The 20232-nt window shown below is 34.6% G+C and overlaps 1 protein-coding gene and 1 long non-coding RNA gene across 12 annotated transcripts in view; one reads left to right on the forward strand and one right to left on the reverse strand.

Annotated features, from left to right (window-relative positions):
- The window catches only part of LOC141376869 (uncharacterized), a 601238-nt gene that overhangs the window by 576610 nt on the left and 4396 nt on the right, over positions 1-20232 (forward strand). The window lies entirely within an intron of this gene.
- The window catches only part of LOC137496776 (uncharacterized), a 77097-nt gene that overhangs the window by 31302 nt on the left and 25563 nt on the right, over positions 1-20232 (reverse strand). For 5 of the 11 annotated variants that reach the window (XR_015504655.1, XR_015504652.1, XR_015504650.1 and 2 more), the window contains exons 4-6: positions 18565-18650; positions 17893-17982; positions 13241-13397 (exon numbers count right to left, since the gene is read on the reverse strand). This is a non-coding gene — a long non-coding RNA (uncharacterized LOC137496776). The remainder of the gene's footprint in view (positions 1-13240; positions 13398-17892; positions 17983-18564; positions 18651-20232) is intronic. The other 6 variants (XR_015504657.1, XR_015504656.1, XR_015504654.1 and 3 more) reach the window with 2 other exon arrangements.

The following is a 20232-nucleotide window of genomic DNA, read 5'->3' on the forward strand; positions in this document are numbered from 1 at the left end:
CCATACTCGTAATCACTTTGGCCAATTTAGCTTATTCAATTCCCCTATAGCGCATGTCTTTGGACAGGAGCACCCGGAGGAAACCCACACTAACACAGGGAGAACATCCAAACATGCAAACCCAGCCGGGACTCAAACCAGTGACCTTCTTGCTGTACTGTAAGGTGACAGCGCTACCCCCTGAGCCACTGTGTCGCCTTATATTGTATTGTATTCACAGAAAGAAAAAAAAACAAACTGGTTTGGATGTCAAGGATGAGTAAATTATTAATTTTTGGGTGAACCGTCCCTTTAATACAATGTTTTCTTGGTTCAGGCAAATATGTTTTTCTCTTCAATCAACCTCAGATGGTGGTCAATATTATTTATTTGAACTTCAAATTTTGGTTTAAATATTAGGCTCTGAATAATGTAGGCATAACAAAAGTGGGATTTTAGACAGAGAGAAACTAAAAATGATGCATCAATCAATTTTAAGGTACTTCAGGTAATCAGGTAACAATGTTTTTCTATTAAAGAGATTATTTCCCCAAAAATGAACATTTACTCTATTTATTTTCCCTAAAGTCGACCCAAAACATTTTATTGTGTTAAAAAATAGAAAATATGTTTTGAAGAAAACTGAAAACCTGTAACCGTTTACTTTCATAGAGGGGAAAAAAAAACACATATCATAAAAGTGAATGGTTACTGGTTTCCAACATTCTTCAAAATAGGTAAAAACTCAGGTTTAGTAGGTTTAGGTTTAGACGAAGTGAAGGGTAAGTAAAGGATGGCAGATTTTTCAGTTTGGGTGAACTATCCCTTTAAATCAAATCCTACATTTTTCAGTTTCACAATTAATTCAAATCTTAACTTCTGGATGATGCAAAAGGAAAGAGGAGAAAGTAACCTTTTGCTCCACAATATGGGGTGGAAGATTGTTCTAGTTTGTAGTGTGAAATTCAAAATTTGCAATTTATTCTGTGTTTCACCGATAATTTATAAACTAGAACCAAACCAAGGTCAGAAGAGCAACACACAAACTGACTGAAATATGGTCATACTGTGTACTACATTGAAAAAATTGATGATTGCAAAATTGTTGCAATCAATTTATATGTGTTGAATTTAAATGAACAAATTTGATTTAGTAATGTTCAACTTAATCTGTTGGTCTAGAATCAGCTCAAATAAAAAGTTTTCAACCACTTAACTTAAAAGAAATTTGTAAATCCAAAGATTCATCAGTGAATCATTTTATTCATTGTAGATACAACCCGGACTTCGCAGGAAAAGCTATAAACATCACACAAACAAAGTTTTATTTTGTTTATTTTTAGTATTTTCTGAAATACTCAGACCAGCCCGTCTGGCACCGACAACCAGGCCATGTTCAAACTAAGTAACTTAAATCACCTTCTTCCCCATTCTGATGCTCGGTTTGAACTGCAGCAGATCATCTTGACCATGTCTACATGCCTAAATGCATTGAGTTTCTGCCACGTAATTGGCTGATTAGAAATGTGCATTAACGAGTAGTTGTACAGGTGTACCTAATAAAGTGGCCGGAGAGGGTATATTGTTTATTGTCAATTTAGTTTAAATCACTTTCATTAAAAAGAGATCTCTAAACCTCACTTATGCCCTAGCTTAATATTGTATACAGTTATTTAACTAGCAACATATTATTTTTTGAACTTTTTTTACATTAAATGCAATAAAAAATAGATTAAATCTTTTAAAATAATTTTAACTATACAATAATAATTCATTTACAATACACATTTTTTTAAACAATAACAAAATCATAAAAATTAATATTAACGTATTACTTATAAAAATGTCCCCATATGACACCCAGCCCTGGTCTACATATACACTATACATAACATAAACAATTAATTTCATTTCAATCTGTCATGACCCAATGGCTTTCCAGTATGTCAGATTTTGGTAAAGCGCTGCAGAATTTAACCTGTATTAACCCGGGTCAGATCCCATATGTGACACTCTGTATTTATGACCGTTAAAGGGAAAGTAATTAATTCCTCATTTATAAAGAAAAAAGCAGGCGGCTGGAGGAGACGAATGGAGCAATTTAAAGACTATTAGTCAAAGTGAATAGATGAGAGTCCAGTACAAACGTCTAACACAGATCTACAGGTTACAATCACAAGCTCTGATGTGATGGAGAATGTAAACTACTTTTTAGCAAGTATTTTCTCTTCATGAAGAATGATTATAAACACTTGTCTCGCAATGAAAACACAAATGACATAAAACAGATTTTTATTTAACAGAGCTTGTAACATTTGTTTCCAGTTAAGTTTTGTTCATTATTTTAAAAAGTAGTTACTGAAAGATTGAATTTTTTTTTTTACATTTTAACTTACACTCACCGGCCACTTTATTAGATACACCTTCTAGCACCGTGTTGGACCCTCTTTTGCCTTCAGAACTGCTTTAATACTTCATGGCATAGACTCAACAAGGTACTGCAATTATTCCTTAGCGATTTTGGCCCATAATGACATGATAGCATCACACAGTTTCTGCAGATTTGTCGGCTGCAAATCCATGATGCACAAATCTCATTCCACCACATCCCAAAGGTGCTCAATTGGATTGAGCTCTGGTGACTGTGGAGGCCATTTGAGTACAGTTAAATCATTGTCATGTTCAAGAAACCAGTCTGAGATGATTGGTGTGTTATCCTGCTGGAAGTAGCTATCAGAAGATGGGAACACTGGGGTCATTAAGAGATGGACATGGTCAGCAACAATACTCAGGTAGGCTGTGAAATACATGATGCTCAATTGGTACTAATGGGCCCAATGTGTGCCAAGAAAATATCCCCCACACCATTACACCACCACCACCAGCCTGAACCATTGATACGAGGCATACGAGGCAGGATGGATGCTTTCATGTTGTTTTCTAAATTCTGACCCTACCATTCGAATGTCACAGCAGAAATTAAGACTCATCAGTCCAGGCAACGTTTTTCTAATCTTCAATAGTCCAATTTTTGCCTCAGTTTCCTGTTCTTAGTTGACACTTAAAATCACCTTCCTTTCCCATTCTGATGCTCGTTAAAGTAATGATAACAATTGGAATATTATTTAAAAATGTTACTTTTGCTCACATATCACAAAAAAAAAAAAAAAAAAGGAAAAATTATAAAGAAGGCCCACACAAAATCCACAAAGAAATATTTTGGCCGATTTTTTTAGCCCATTACTCAATCTGTTTATTTACTTAAGTAAATGTGTGCATACATATATATTTATTTATTTGTTTGTATTAATATTATTTCAGTACTACTACTACTACTACTACTACTACTACTACTACTACTACTACTACTACTAATAATAATAATAATAATAATAATAAAGTTAGTGTAAGAATAAGTTAAAGCGTTACTATTTTTATTTATACATTTACACAACTAAATATAATAAGAAATCTTATTTTTGCAAGTCACTTCAACATTTAGTTGAAATATGATTTATATAGACATAATATTATTGTTAATCACAGTCAATGGTAACACCTTATTTTTAAGGTCCCTTTAACCCATTGTTTCATTGCTCTAACATGCCAACTAATTCTCATTAGATTATACGTAGACCGTTAGGGTTAGTGTAAGTTGACATGGACTTGCAAAGTTTCTTATAGTCAGTTAAATGTCTGTCAAATGAGCAGTATCAGCATATATTAAGCAGACGGTCTACTAATACTCGAACGAGAGCAGAAAATTCAATTTATTCTGTTTTTGACAGATATATAATTATTTAATATTATAAAAACAACTTACAAAACTGCAGATATATAAACCAGAATTTGACTTTTGTCTCTTATTATTAAATATATAAATTTTTAAATATAAATACATACAATTATAAAAGCACACATTAAAAAAAGTATTTTGCTGCTTGTTCAAACTAATTAAAATGAGTTGAAACAACAGAAATCTTTTTTTTTATTGGGACAACTTAATTGTTTTGTTCAATCCACTTAAATTCGTAAAAACTATTAATTAAGTCAACTTAACTAACAATTAACTAAATTAATTTGAGTTAGGAAAACTCGAAGGAGTTGTGTGGAACCCAACATCTTTTACAGTACAGGACAAGATTTAAAGTAATAAAAACTTATAAAAAAAATCCAAGTATAAACTAAATCACAAGCTCAGATTTCCTGACACGAGATTTCACAGCACCCCCCCAAAAAAACTATTATAAACGTTTTCCTTGCAACAAAAACTCAATCAATGTACATCAAACGCTCCGGTATCATCTAAATCACAGCAATGTGTCTGTGTAAATCTCTCAATGGCTCAATAAAAAGCCGCTGATTGTAATGCATCTGCTTGGTATGATATCTGCAGTGCGGTTTAAAGATTTGTGATGGTCAGAACAGATACAGACAGGACTTCATACTCAGCCGCAGTATTAAGCACATTGAGGTTTTAATGCGAGTCCGCAGTGATTGATTCCCCCTCCGGCGTTAACAGGCCTCCTAAGGTTTTGTGGAAACGCTGCTGCAATGCTTTGGGAGCGTCTGACTGGGCTTGAGCTCTTGAGATCCTGCCTGTTTCTTGTTCCTCACGCTGAAGCTTTAACTTATTCATAACTTATTAACTGTGAGCCTGGCAGACTGAATCACTCTCACTGACTCTGAGGAGAGAACAAATGTGACGGACTCCAGTAAAGCTGCTCTTTTGAGCCTTTACTCCAACTAAACAATGTGGAAACAACACAAAGGTCTCATATTGACATTGTTGCAAATCCATTTAGCGACTCTGCATAATGACTATTGACACACTATTGACAGACTTTACATTAACTGGACTGTTCTGACTATTTAGAGACTCACATTAATCCCTATTGATTAAAAATGCATTGATCAGTAGTGTCCAACATTATATTTATTTTATAATCAGGATTCAGTTTATTAACTATGATTAATTTCATATTGATGTTGTTTAATATTAAATGTAAAGGTTTGTGCATGCAAGTGCCAGTAGATCAGCAGTTTCTGAAATACTCAGACCAGCCCATTTAGCACCAGCAACCATGCCACGTTCAAAGTCACTTAAATCACCTGTCCTCCCCATTTTGATGCTCAGTTTGAACTGCAGCAGATCGTCTTGACCATGTTTACATGTCTAAATGCATTGAGTTGCTGCCATTTGATTGACTGAAATTTGCGTTAACAAGCAGTTGGACCTGATAAAGTATATATGAACCTGATAAAGTATATAGTATATATATACACAAGTAAAATGAGACCAAAAGCTTGTTTAAAATTTAAGTAAACAAATTTTGATTTAAAATTTTAAAACAGTAATTGATTTTAAGTCTTTTAATTTAAGATATATTTACTTATGATTATTTTGTGTCAACTGTAATGACAATACATTTCATAGTTACAAAATTATCCTTTATTACTTTATTACTTTATATATATATACATATATGTATGTATGTATGTATGTATGTATGTACGTACGTACACACACACATATATATATATATATTTATATATATATATATATATATATATATATATATATTTATATATATATATATATATATATATATATATATATATATATATATATATATATATATGTATGTATGTATGTATATATATATTGTAAACAATTCCTTTAATTACCAAAGGCATACATCCATTTAATAAAAATCATTTTAACTCACCCTTTAGTTTATTAAAGATTTATTTGTAAAAAGTAAAAAAAAAAAAGTAAGCAATAAAGGATCATTTTGTAACTATAAAATGTATTGTCATTACAGTTGACACAAAATAATCATAAGTAAATATATCTTAAATCAAAAGACTTAAAATCAGTTACTGTTTTAAAATTTTTAATTAAAATTGGTTTCCTTAAATTTTAAACAAGCTTTTGGTCTCATTTTACTTGATTTTTTAAAATAAAATCATCAGATAGACAGACAGACAGACAGACAGAAATACATTTTCTTTTCTTTTTTTACACTTTCTTTAAAGCCACAACCCTGCAGACTCATCATTAACACGTGCATTCACACGTCCTCACACTCAAACAATTTTGGAAATACACTTCAATAAATTACAAATCACCTATCAGAATACTGAGAGGCATTTCACTGTTGTCAGCTCCACCTTTATCTGTTGTCTGATGAGAGAACTTCTCAGATATAACGCCAGCAACACAACAGCTGTGTGTGAAATAAAAGCATTGACCACGCCAGAGCCTGATCAAGAAACAACCACAGCATCTGTGTGTGTGTGTGTGTGTGTGTGTGTGTGTGTGTGTGTGTGTGTGTGTGTGTGTGAGGCAGGATTCCTGTCAGTTTGTGTTGCGCTCTCTCCAATCGCTCATGGGACCTGGTTGAGACCGCCTGCAATCGGCCCACTCGAGACCATCACAGCTGTCAGATAAAAATCAATTGAATTTTTAAGGGCTTTAAAGTAAATATTTAATTCTTGCCTTGGGAACCAATTAAGTGCGGAGAGTGAAAGTGGCAGGCACTGGTTGAACTGGAGCTGCACTGGAAGCAGCTGGTGAGCAATGGGGATCAAATGAGGAGCATGCAAATCTGCGGCGCCGCGTTCGCTCTCAATTATGTATTGATGTTTTAAAGATGCGCCAAACTCTGAGTGGCAGGAAGAGGCTGGAGAGCTCCAGAAAAGGTGTGTATTGCACAGCGAGCTGCTGCTAGCTTGTTTACCGTGCGCGTTTGTTGCTATTTGCTTTGTGGCTGATGTAAGTCCCGCAGGATCGAGTCGGGCATGTCGGAGCAAGCTCACAACAAGAGGAGGCCCAAACAACTGTGTGCGCGTGTATGTGTGTGTGTATGCATGACAGAGGAGTATAAAACGCTATAGATGTATGTACATTTCTGGCAGATTTTTCTGAAGCATTTGTGGTTGTCATACAGTTTTCAGAGATATTTCTGAAGGGAAAACTCAGTCAGAGAAGAAAAAAACTCAAATCACACCTGAGAGCCAGTGGCAGCAAATGTGGTGCAATAGTGTGTCAATGCAGCATTTCTGAACACAGCTTTCTATGGAAGATGTTTCACAAAATAAAAATTTAAAATTTAAGAAAACAAACTAAAAAAGGCATTTATTCAATTGTCCAGTGGAATTCTATCTTTACTATAAGTAAGGATGTAACAATATTGTAAATACCGTCATACCGCAATAGTAATTTTTTTCAATATTACCGCATGACTCAATAAAACTATATTTCTGAGAAAAGTTTGCTTAGGCGAATGAAGCGAACGGAAGGTAGCGGGAACTACAATTCCCATCAGCCTAGCCGTGGCCATCATCCTTTGCGGTCTGTTGTCGCTACAGATCCAGTAATGCGGAAATGGAGTGTGTTGCTAGTAGCGGGGAAGAAAAAGAGCTGGAAATGATTGAACCTAAAGCGGGTTTTAAATCGGATGTGTGGAAGCATTTCGGTTTCTTTCTAAAAAGATACAAAAAAGGAGAAAAGGGGACAAAGAAAAAAACAGTATGCAGGCACTGCCAGACTGTGGTGAAATATAAGTCGGGGAATACGACTAAAAACAGTCATGGAGATTACAGAATTGCACTGTTCAGATTGATGCAGACATTGACTTATACCGCAAAGAGACCTCTATCTCACTCATGGCTTGTCCTCTCAAGTAGTGGAAAGACAATGCACAGCGTTACCCACTGCTGTCAACCTTGGCTAAATCATATCTCTCTGTCCCAGAAACCTCAGTCCCAAATGAGAGGGTTTTTTTTTTCTGTTGCAGGGGACATTGTAAATGCTCAGAGATCCCAGCTTTTGCCAGATTATATTTATATGATCATTTTCCTTAAAAAAAACCCATCTCTATCTAAGTGAGTGAGTGATTAAATGTTGAATGTGATGAGTTTTCAACAATACTAAATTGAAACTTTATTTTTTTATATAGTTTAATAGTTTTTTGTTATTAAAATTGAAAAATTGAAGTTCCTGTTATAAAACTTACAGATAGATGGCTAATTTGTATGTCATTGATATGTTCAGTGCTAAGGTAAATAAACACTTTTGGCACTTTTTTCGAGTCTTTTCATTAGTTTAGTTTTCCTGTAAATTACTCAATAAATACCGTACCGTGCCATTCATACCGAGGTAATACCGTACCGTGAAATTCTGATACCGTTACATCCCTAACTATAAGTATATATTTAATAGACTTTTTTTTTTTTTTGGTAAGCTCAGTCGGAATAGAAATAAATTAAATCACACCTGAGGACCACTGGCTGCAAATGTAGTGCAATACAATCCAAAATGTGATGTTTGCCGCTTTGCAGGAGGATTTTTTGAGGGAAACGTAATTGTTTTATGTTCAGTCGAAATTGAATTCCTTTTACTTAATGGGCTCTATTTTAACAATCTTGTCACAAAGTGTAATGTGCAGAAGCATTAAGAGCATGTCCGAACCCACTTTTGCTATTTTAAGGACAGAAAAATTCAATTTGCGCCGTGGTGTATGTTCTAACAGGGTTGAGCTTATTCTCTTAATGAGTTATAGGTGTCTTTTGAGAATAAACCAATAAGAGTCTCATCGCTCATTCCCTTTAAGAGTCAGTTGTGTCGCGCCATAGAGCATTTGCTATTTACATGGCGGACTTTGTAAGTGGAAAAACTGAGTGCTTCAACAGAGAGAAAACAGTGAAACAGAGCATCTGCAGCGTGAGAATGAGCCCACTCATTCTTTACTTTCACTTTTACTTTCTTCCACTGAGAAACATGTTGCACGCACAGACATGCATTAGCCTACATAATTATTTTGTTTGTTAAGCGCAATGATTTGTGTCAAAACTATTTCTAAATTCAGCTCTAATTTCCAGCAAACGAATAAATGAACAATAATAACGAAGTGTGGTCAATAAACTGAGTTATATCCAAATACACATGCTGTGCCCCATATGATCTAAAACCTGACAGGTGGACAAATCTAAGCTTGTTTTTAATAAAGCAAATATAAACATGGATATAATAAATAATACTACTACTAATGATACCATTATACAAAAGCAAATGGTTATGAATAAACTGAAAAAGTAAATGAAGAAGTAATGAAGAAGGCATGGAGGCAGTGGTTTTTATATTGATGTAAAAATATAAAATAAAAGTAAAATAACATTTTTGTAATATTTTAATCTTTTAATTCTTTTTCATTTGTAAAGATATTTGCGTATTGCTGTGCATCCTGTTTGTAATAAGCAATGTGTAAGAGAGGCGCACAATTAACGTGCTCTGCGCTGGACTTTAGACCTCCTTTTAGTTGGTCAATTGAGCAGTCTATTTTAGATCTTCAAAATAGCAATGCGCTTTAACACACCATCTTTTTTAGACCATAACGCCTATGGGCGCACATGAGCGCAAATGCATTTGCCATTGAAACAGCGCGCTGCAAAACGTAAAAACGACACTTGCGTCAAACTGAAATTATCAAACAACATTTGCGTCACATCTTGCAACGGGTGTATGATAGGGCCCAATAGATTTTTGTTGGGACGACATGAATGAATTTGTGGAACTCTGCTTTTTTTTGGTACAATGTAGTGCAGAGTTGTCAAACTTAATTCCTGGTGGGCTGCAGCCTTGCAGAGTTTAGTTCCAGCTCTGTTTCAACATACCTATCTGTAGGGCGGCATCCAAAATCACCTACTACTCAGTAGGAACCGCATTAGAATTTAAACGTACTACTCTGCCTTTATAAAAGTACATTCTATACAGTATAAATGCAAATAGTATGAAAAGGATGGATGTACTACATCCACCATTTTATCATCATCACTTGACTCACCTGACCAATAGTTGACTTCACTCTTAATCATGAATTCTTTCGCTGTGCATCATGGGATAGGGTGGTGTACATCTGATGCACACTTCAGAATTTCACTGGAGGTAGTAGGCCATAGGGGTACTTCTCACATATGTTTTCCGAATTCTGTGAATTCGGACGTACTACTCAGCTTGCATACTGATTTTAGTATGCGATTTCGAACGCAGCTTAGGTTTCAAACAAGCCAAAGATTCAATGAGTTTGATCAGGTGTTTAATTAGGGTTAGAACTAAACTGTGATGAGCTGCAGCCCTCCAGGAACTGAGTTTGACATCTGCGGTGTAGTGCGTCAATGCAACATTTATGAAACACAACTTTGACATTTCTTTCCCAGAGATGGGCTGCAGCTGGATAGGCATCCGCTGCGTAAAAATGTGCTGGATAAGTTGGCGGTTCATTCTGCTGTGGCGACCCCGGTTTAATAAAGGGACTAAGCCGACAAGAAAATTAATGAATAAACTGACATTTCTATGGAAGCTTGTTTTACAGACTAATAATAAAAAAGAAGTTCAATAAATAAAAAAATAAACAGATAAAAAAAAACATTGTTGGATAACTGTCCAAAGGAATTCTGACTTTATCTCAAACACTTTTTCTTTGGAAGTCAGCATTTAGAATTCCTAGGTTTGACATTTTTCTCTGAATTTTGAGTTTAAAACTTGAAAATTTGACTTTGTCTATAAAATCTCGCCTTCATTGTCTACAAACTCAATATTTTTGATTGTCATACAGTTTTGACCAAAGAAAGAAATAAAAAAACTGAACTCACACCTGAGAACCAATGGCAGCAGATCTGGCACAATAGTGTTTCAATGCAGTATTTCTGAAACACAACTATTCACAAACTATTTTTATAGAATTTCTATGGAAGCTTGTTTTACAAAATAAAAAAGCTATATCTTTCTTTATCTCACTTTTTCTTAATTCTGCATTTAGATTTCACAACTTAGATTTTTTTTATTCAGTCTACATCTTACAAATTTGACTTTTTTCTAAAAAAAAAAAATTTACTTTTATTAGTTTATTTTTTGTTTAATTCACATCTCGAATTTTTTTTCTATTGTCTACAATTTCTATTTACATTTCAGAATTTTATTGTTTCTCATATTTTGGAGATGCTGCAGCTCGCAATAGCAGGAGGCTCAAACTGTGCCTTCACTGGCATTTGTGTGAAAGTTTTCATTAAGAGGATGTTATAAAGCTATAGATTCACATAGACACACACACTTTTTCAGCTCAGTCAGAAATAAAAAAAATCATCACACCTGAAAACCTGTAGCAGCAAATCTGGTGCAATAGTGCGTCAATGCAGCATTTCTGAGCACAACTTTGACATCCATACATATATAGACACCATTACAATCATATTTATTAAACACCCTTTGAAATTCTTTTTCTTTTTTAAATGTTTCTCAAATGACAGAGCAAGGAAATTTTCACAGTATGTCTGATAATACTTTTTCTTCTGGAGAAAGTCTTATTTGTTTAAGTCAGCTAGAATAAAAGCAGTCAAAAATATTAGCCCCTCTAAGCTATTTTTTTTTTTTGTTTGTTTTTTTGAAAGTCTACACAGCACACTATAATGTTTAGAAATGTGTTGAAAAATCTTCTCTCCTGTAAACAGATATTGGGGAAAAAATAAACAGGGGGGCTAATAATTCTGACTTCAGCTGTATATATATATATATATATATATATATATATATATATATAACTGAAGTCAGATTTATTAGCCCCCCTTTAATTTTTGTTATTTTATTAAATTTTTTTTTCCCAAATGATGCGTATCAAATAGGGATGTAACGGTATTGTAAATACCGTCATACCGCAATATAAATTTTTTTCGATATTACCGAAGTCGCATGACTAGGTAAAACTATAGGTCTTCTGAGAAAATTTGCTCAGGCGAATGAAGCGAAAGGGAGGTAGCGAAAACTACAATTCCCATCAGCCTAGCCGTGGCCATCATCCCTTGCGGTCTGTTGTCGCTACAGATCCAGTAATGCGGAAATGGAGTGTGCTGCTAGAAGCGGGGATTAAAAAGAGCTGGAAAACTCTAAAGCGGGTGTTGTCGCCGCGCGCGTACTGAGTAGCGGTGTTGTCGCGCGAGTTCTTATCAGCTGTGTTGTCGCGCGCGTACTGAATAGCGGTGTTGTCAGCACACTGTTCAGATTGATGCAGACATGAGACCCCTATCTTACTCATGGTTTGTCCTCTCAAGTGGGGGAAAGACAATGCACAGCGTTACCCACTGCTGTCAACATGGGCCAAGTCATATCTCTCTTGTCCCAGAAACCTCAGTCCCAAATGAGAGGGTTTTTTTCTGTTGCAGGGGACATTGTAAATGCCCAGAGATACCAGCTTTTACCAGATTATATTTATATGATAATTTTCCTTTAAACCCATCTCTATCTAAGTGAGTGAGTGATTAAATGTTGAATGTGATGAGTTTTTAACAATACTAAATTGAAACTTTATTTTTTTACATGGTTTAATATTTTTTTGTTATTAAAATTGAAGTTAGTGTTTCAAAGCTTACAGATAGATGACTAATTTGTATGTCATTGACACTTTTGACACTTTTTTGGAGTATTTTCATAAGTTTTGTTTTTTCCTGTAAATGATTCAATAAATACCGTACCGTGACATTCATACCGAGGTATTACCGTACCGTGAAATTCTGATACCGTTACATCCCTAGTATCAAAGCAAGGATTTTCACAGTATGTCTGATAATATTTTGTCTTCTGGAGAAAGTCTTATTTCTAAAATAAATTCTGAGTTTACATCACACTTTTTCCCTCTGAAATACTGTTTTATGGTTTTCTCGAGTTTAAATCTTGCAAATGTGACTGTCAATAAATTTAATTCTGTGTTTTGTCAAAACACACAGTTTATGTCTCATAATTCTTAGTAATGTGATGTTTTTCATCTAACAAATTTGTAAAAAAATAAATAAATAATAAATGTCTAAATTTGAATCTTGTCAAAAGTCTTGAAAACTAGACTTTTTGTTTCTGAATTAAAATATATATATGACTTTTTTTATCTCAAAGCGCTGATATTTTCCTCAGTTTTTATCTTAAAAATCTTAGTTTACATTTCACAAATCAGGCTTTATTATCAGAATTTTTGTTACTTTATTAATTAGATTTTTTTGTGCCAGAAATAAGCTCTATATTAATTTCAAAGCTTTATATAAAGGCACCTCATCAATAAATATGCCTTAAATAAGACTTCACAAAACCTAAAATTCTACTACTTAAACTGCTGAACAACTTTTATTTCTTTCAGCTGTCCAGTAATTGCTGATGCAGTCCGTTGTGTTGAGTGTAATGTGAGATTTGTGTGATTGAGTCAGTGAGTGCTCTTACCGTGTGTTTACAGCGTTTCCCTCAGTCTCTCTTGAGTGCTGATGCCCTGGAGGTGGAGGGACTTCACCACAGCAGGAGCTGCTCTCCACCAAACCTCCTCTTTAACCCAACAGAATGCTGTCTAATCCAACAGTTCCTCCACACGGACCCCAGATACCTGATTAAATGTGGGAGGTGAAGGAGAGAGTGAGACGGGACACAGAGAGAGACTTTGACTGACTGAAGCACTTTTGACTACAGCTCACAATTTAGACTTTTTTTTTTTCCTCAGAATCCCCTTTTTAGGATTTTACTATATTTTTTTCTGCCATGAAACTCATAAAAATATCAATAATAAAGTTGAATACAACTTTATGCATCACAATTTTAACTTTATTTTCTATTGTACTGTAAGGATACATGTTGCCGTTTACATGATTTCTCTGAATTCTACGCTCAGTATTTTTACACTTCAATTTCACAATTTTTATTTTACTTTTTGCGAGAGATTTTCTGACTTTTTTCCACCAAAAGGTCTGAGTCCCTTAAATCCTGAGTATTTTTTTCACATCATGGAATATGACGGCAGCCACAGGACAACGACGCCAGTGCACTCACCACACACCAGCTATAGGTGGAGTGGAGAGACAGTGATAGAGCCAATTCAGTGGATGGGGATGATTGGGAGGTCATTATGGGTAAAGGCCAGGACACTCTACTCTTATGACCCCTACTCTTTATGAGAAGTCCCATGGGATTTTTAATGACCACAGAGTCAGAACCTGGGATTAAAGTCTCATCTGAAAGACAGTGCTCACTGACAGTATGGCATCCCCTTCACTATACTGGGGTGTTAGGACTCACACAGCCCCCTGCTAACCACTGAGCAACCATGCTGCTTGAATTCCAATTTTTTTTCAAATCGTTTTTTTTTTACTTTATAAGAAATGTATAATTTTCCGAAAAAATATTAAATAAATATTTATCAATTAATTAATTATTAAATATCTAAAACATTAATAAATAATGATATATTTGCAACTACTCATCTCAAACTTAGGACTTTTCCCCTCAGAATTCTTATTATATATTTTGGAATTCTGTTTCTATTAATGCCATTGGGAAAAAAAAGCCTAAACATACATAAATAAATAAATCAAATCAATAATTTGTACATTTAAAAAGTTTAATTGGAGTTGTATAACAACCATATACTTAGAAAAAGTCTGAATTTCAAATTGTTGTCTCAAGTATTGGTATTTTCCATTTTGGGGCTGTATTTTATGTTTTGATATATATTTTACATCATGAATTACATTTTTACACTTTTTACTTCAGAAATCTTACTTTTCCTCAAAACTCATTTTAAAGCCACAACTAAATGTTTCACTAGAGGTTTCAAAAAGTTAATTTTAGGATATTTTTAAGACCACTATGAATGAATATACAGGGCTAAACGCTTGTTTTTAAAAAAAAAAATAATATTCCAGTTAGGAAAGATTTACACTTGCCCTATCAAAAAACCATTACCAAGAATAGAAGAAAACATAGCAGTCAATTACTTCAGTCTACAATAATAATAATTTAATAATAAAAATATAGGTCAGGTCAGTATCCTCAGCAGTAAAAAAAATTGAGAACTTTTAAGCAAATGTTACTGCAAGGAAAGTAATCAAATCCTACTTTTAAATAAAACATTTTATTGAGATGGATTGTTGATGATTGTATGGGTCTTAATGGCCAGATTGGGTTGCTTTACATGAACAAAGGAAAATTAAGACCAGTTAAAAAAAAGATTTAAGATCTACAACACAATGTTTCAGTAGATTTAAGACTTTTTAAGGCCTAAAATTGAGCTTTTAAGCATTAGAACTATTTAAGACCCCCTGGACACCCTGTATATACTATATATATATATACAGTTGAAGTTAGAATTATTAGCCCCCCTGAATTATTTTCCCCCAATTTCTGTTTAATGGAGAGATTTTTTTCAACATATTTTTAAACATAATAGTTTTATTAACTCATTTTTAATAACTGATTTATTTTATCTTTGCCATGATGAAAGTAAATAATATTTTACTAGATCTTTTTCAAGACACTTCTATACAGCTTAAAGTGACATTTAAAGGATTAACTAGGTTATTTAGGCAGTGGCGCCCCCAGAAAATTTTCTTAGGGGTGGCCAGAAGAGGCCGCACCAAATCTTGGGGTGGCACACAAAAAAATAATGAATTAAGTGTAATGTTATATTTTTGTTTCTGGTAAATGAAATAATGTAGTTTTTATTAATTTAATTAATTCTTCTTGTAGTATTACAATTTATTCCTGAAATAATTCAGCAAGTACATGTGCAAACCAAATAAAAATCTAAGTTTAGTTTAAAAACACTTTTCATATACTGTATAAATAACTTCTTTTTTATGTGCCTTTATTGTACATCATACGGTATATGCCATGTCTAAAATTAATGAAGATTAATGAGTTTATTATTCCCAGTGATGGGTTGCAGCTGGAAGGGCATCCGCTGTGTAAAAATGTGCTGTGGTGGCCATGGATTAATAAAGGGACTAAGCCGAAAAGAAAATGAATGAAAGAATAATGAGTTTATTAATAACCCAAACAAATGAACAAACTGAACAAAACTGAACTATATACACACTCACTATACCTAATAATATTATTTATCCATATTGCTTTTTGCTTATTGCTTTTTGATTTTATTAATGCAGCTTCTTCTATTGATATACTGTAGCTTAAGGTAAATATTAAATTGCCATTGCTGTCTATTGAAGGTGTTTGCGTGCTGTCAAGGACGATCGGGAAGGGTAGTGGTGGTTCTAGTTTAAATGACACCCTGGGCGAACCACCCTATACACCCCCCACCTCTCTTGAATTGTTAGATTTGTTATTCAATAAATATAACAATTTATTTACATTTATTCTAAATAAATACAATTAATATTAATATACAATTATTATTCTAAATAAATAACAGAAATCAGTCCTAAATATTACTGCAAAACAACAACTGGAGTGATATGCCAAGATCACTTAAGAAACCTTTTGCATGAAAATTAATTATGACAATTCTAGAGAATACAAAAAATGTATTATAGAATTATCTGTGGTCTTAGTCCAGATCATGGCTGAGAACTCATGTTATGAAGTCTTACCTCCCTGACTCATTATCCCTCCTTTCTGCTTTAAAGGTATGCTTAGTGAAAGTAACATCATCATCATCATCATCATCATCATATATAAACTTTAGTCGACTTTCAAAACTCGCTGCTTGCCGACACCTCTGCACAAAAGGCTGTTACTCCGGTTTCACGGCGCATGAGCGGTACCTATTTTGTCGGCGTGCATGCAAACAACCACAGGAGTGCGTGAGGCACGCGGGAATGGTTTTCTGCGCGCATGCGTCAGTCTGCTTTTACCAGCATTGAACCAGAGAGGGAGAGCTATGTCAGTAACACCAACAATAATTTAGTGGCTGCATTTTATTTATTTATTTATTTAAATATTGGGAATTTATAAGTTCATTTAAATCAATAATGTCAACCGCAAAATTATATTTGGGTGGCCAAAGGGGTGGCCACAGGGGTGGCCAGAGTTTACCGAGGGGTGGCCGTGGCCACCCCTGGCCACCCCTTGGGGGCGCCCCTGTATTTAGGTTAACTTTAGGCAAGTTATTGTATAATGATGGTTTGTTCTGTAGAATCTCGAAAAACAAAATATGCTTAAAGGGGCTAATAATTTTGTCCCTAAAATGTTTTTAAAAAATTAAAAACTGCTTTTATTCTAGCCGAAATAAAACAAACAACACTTTCTCCTGAAGAAAAAACATTGTCAGATATACTGTGAAAATGTCTTTGCTCTGTTAAACATCATTTGGGAAATATAAAAAAAATTAAAAGGGGGGATATTAATTCTGACTTCAACTGTATATATATATATATATATATATATATATATATATATATATATATATATATATATATATATATATATATATATATATAGTAAATATGAAACATGTATTTTATTAAATGTATTGCAAAATTTTTAATAATTATTGTATTTTAATTGTAAAAAAGATGCTTGTAATTCAGAGATAAATAAATCTACAACATGTAGTCTTCCTAAAATATAGCAAGGCGAGGCAAGATTATTTCTATAACACATTTCATACACAGTGGAAATTCAAAATGCTTTAAATAAACAGGAATAAAAGAGATTAAAATGTGTTAAAACAAGTTATAAAAGAATACAAAAAAGAAAAGACAGACACGGTGTGATCTGTGGGACGCAGCACAGAGCTTATTCAGTAAAGGCAGAGCTAAACAGATGTGTTTTCAGTCTACAATTTAAGATAAAAAGTTGCATTTAATTTGTTTATTAATTTTTATAACTTCATAAGAGTAAAAATTAATTGTAAAATAAAAAAGGAGTTCAAGATAAAGCCTTGTTTGTGAAATAAAAATGTAAAAAAGGAAATCATATTTCCTATTGGCTAAAATAAAAATAGTCATGAAGGTAATAAAAAAGAAACAAATTAAAATTTACTTTTATAAATGTTAAGAAAATAAGAAAATAAGAATATAAGAAAATATGCAAAGCAAAATGACATTTTTTATATTGAGAAAAAAGTGAATCCTTATAAACGTTACATCAATCTCACCATCTCCAATTGTGACATGTAGTAGGCCAAAGGTTTTCGCCTTGTGCTGTAAGAAACCCTTCGTCTTGATCTGAAGAACCTATAAATGAAACATCAAGAACTTCCTTCAATCACCAAAGCAGAAACCGTCCAGCGAAAAACTGCTCTAGTTCCTCAGTTCCACATGAAACCACTGAACAATCCTAGAGTGTATGTATGTAGAGAAATCACCAGCACGCTTTGATAAGAGATATGAGCGATATTGAACTTAAAGACAGGCTGGGGAAGGCATTTGTTGACTTCCATGAACTCTGGATGAGTTTTAAAACCAGATATGGCTTGTGGTACCTGACATCAATGCGCAATTGTTCAAGTAAGCCCGAGTCATCTACTCTCTTTAATGTTACAAGGATGCGTGCGAGAGAATCAAATAAAACCGGCGGATCGACATGAATCCTGATATCTGTGACTACAGACGGGCTTTCAGGTGATTTCTCTCTGAAGTAAGAGTTAAAAGAAAGTCGGAGAAACACCTCGGCAGCTGCAGTTTCCATACCTGTCACTTAACAATACCATCCGCCAGCCTCAGAACTCTAAACTGCGCTCAAAATCCACTGCCGAGGCTAGTTTTACCTTGAAGGGAAACACGTCGGCTTTTAAAACCACCCGCTAAAATGCCTACCCTTATTTTCGGCAGGCCTGTCTTCATCTTCCGTCCTCATTGGCTTGACAGACTCCACTTTGCATCGGTTGCTTTTTTTCCGGCATCTGCAAGAAAAAAGGGATGAGAGAAAGAGTTGCAGAGAGGGAAAAAAAAGGAGAAGTTTAATGTCTTGAATGAACTGAGGAAAAGACAAGGCCTCAAAGATACAAAAGCACCTCCAGCACTGGCTGTAAGACATGTGAGTGACTGACACTGGTTAGATACTGCGTGTCTGTGTGTGTGTGTGTGTGTGTGTGTGTGTTAGGCCTGAGTGTGTGTTCGTTTGAGTCTCTTTCTGTGTGTATATGTGTGCCGACAGCTACAGGGTGACAAAGCAGTGATGAATTATACAGAAAGGGAGGCATTGCTTTGTGGAAACCAATGTAACTGTCAAGCTCTGCAGAAACATGAATGTTTTTTTGACCGAAGTGGCATTTCTTGTTATTGGAATAAAAATGTTTGGAGGGCAACTGGAGGCCTCGGCTTTCCGCCCCACTGAGGGGTGAAAACAGCAAGACTGGGGAAAAACACGGAGCAGGACCGAGAAGAAACAGCAGACGGTGAACGCTTTGGAATACGGTTTAAAAGTTCCAAATAGAATGCTGGGGGACGGAATGTGGAGGAACCACCAAAGGAAAGCTACTTACAATCTCACTGGTTAAAAGTTCTGAACAGGATGTAATGGGGCAGAACAAAGAAAAGAGGAAACAACAGAAGAGGAATGATTTATAAAGCTCTGTTTTTTGCAATCTGAACATCATATTTATTGTAGATGTGTGACAAATATAATTTATTTAATGCATTGGTTCATTCATTTATTCATTTTCCTTCAGCTTATTCCCTTTATTTATCAGGGGTCACCACAGCAGAATGAACTGCCAACTTATCCATCTGTTTTACACAGTGGATGCCCTTCCATCTGCAACCCAGTATTGGCTCACACATTCACATGCATACACTACAGCAGGAGTCTCAGGGTGCTTTCACATCTGTAATTCGGTTCATTTGGTCCGGACCAAGGGCAACAAATTATACATTGTTGCATTTTCTGCCGTCTTTGGGTCGTTTTCACACTACACTGATTGCTTTGGTCCGAACCAGTTGAAAAAAAAACAAAATGCAGTCATCTGACAAAATCCACATCACTCATTGACCATGTGTTTATTCATTCATTCATTTTCTTTTCGGCTTAGTCCCTTTATCGATCCGGGGTCACCACAGCGGAATGAACCACCAACTTATCCAGCACGTTTTAACGCAGCGGATGCGCTTCCAGCTGCAACCCATCTCTTGGAAACAACCACACACACTCATTCACACTACACTACAAACAATTTTAGCTTACCCAATTCTTGGCAAGATGTTATCCGCTAGTTCAGTGGTGACGTGTTTGTGATGTATGTTTACTGTTTCCGGGTTTCCATTTGAGTGGAGGAATCATTCGTTTATGATCACGTTTTATTCCTATCATACATTAAAGTAAATTTTATATAAAATCACAGTGTACACAACAATCTCTGGGCTTGCTGCATAACAAACACCAAAATTTTAACAATTTATAAAAAATTAATAACTTTCTGGCCATCGGATATTAGGCATGGACATATATACTGCGATCGTGATTTTCGAAAGTATTAAATCGCTTTG

The sequence above is a fragment of the Danio rerio genome, chromosome 12 (genome assembly GCF_052040795.2).
Source record: "Danio rerio strain M-AB ecotype USA chromosome 12, GRCz13ab, whole genome shotgun sequence".
NCBI lineage: Eukaryota > Metazoa > Chordata > Actinopteri > Cypriniformes > Danionidae > Danio > Danio rerio.